A 700-nucleotide genomic window follows, 5' to 3' on the forward strand; every position below is an offset into this window, starting at 1 on the left:
AGATCCAATTTCTAGAGGAATGTATATTCCTACTAGTGTAAGGTTGATTTATACAGGGTAAAAATTCACTCAAATTCTTACTCAAAGTAAGATTGTTACTTAAACGTCTACTGGGATGAATCATTTTATAAAACTGGTTCTAGAAAACAAGATTTATCTCCTGGATTATTGGTTTGTTTTTTTTTCTTTTTATTGTAAATCCATTTTTTGTTTGTTTGTTTGTTTGTTTGAGACGGAGTTTCACTCTTGTTGCCCGGGCTGGGGTGCGATGGTGCAGTCTTGGCTCACTGCAACCTCCAACTCCTGGGTTCAAGCAATTCTCCTGTCTCAGCCCTCCGAGTAGCTAGAATTACAGAGGCATGCGACCACGCCCAGCTAATTTTTGTATGTTTATTAGAGAGGGGGTTTCATCATATTGGTCAGGTTGGTCTCAAACTCCTGACCTCGGATGATACATCCGCCTCGGCCTCCCAAAGTGCTGTAATTACAGGCTTAAGCCACTGGGCCCGGTCTTGCTGATCCATTTTTATCTGCTATCTTTTCCACATGGCAAAGTTCCAACCAGGGGCCACCTGCGGGTGCCCTAACTCCTGGAATAATATTTATGTCCAAGCTACTACATCATTTTCCTTTTTTTTAATTTTTCTTTTCCTTTTTCTTTTAATTTTATTTTTTTGAGACGGAGTCTCGTTCTGTCGCC

Source organism: Colobus angolensis, unplaced genomic scaffold (genome assembly GCF_000951035.1).
Source record: "Colobus angolensis palliatus isolate OR3802 unplaced genomic scaffold, Cang.pa_1.0 Scaffold167, whole genome shotgun sequence".
NCBI lineage: Eukaryota > Metazoa > Chordata > Mammalia > Primates > Cercopithecidae > Colobus > Colobus angolensis.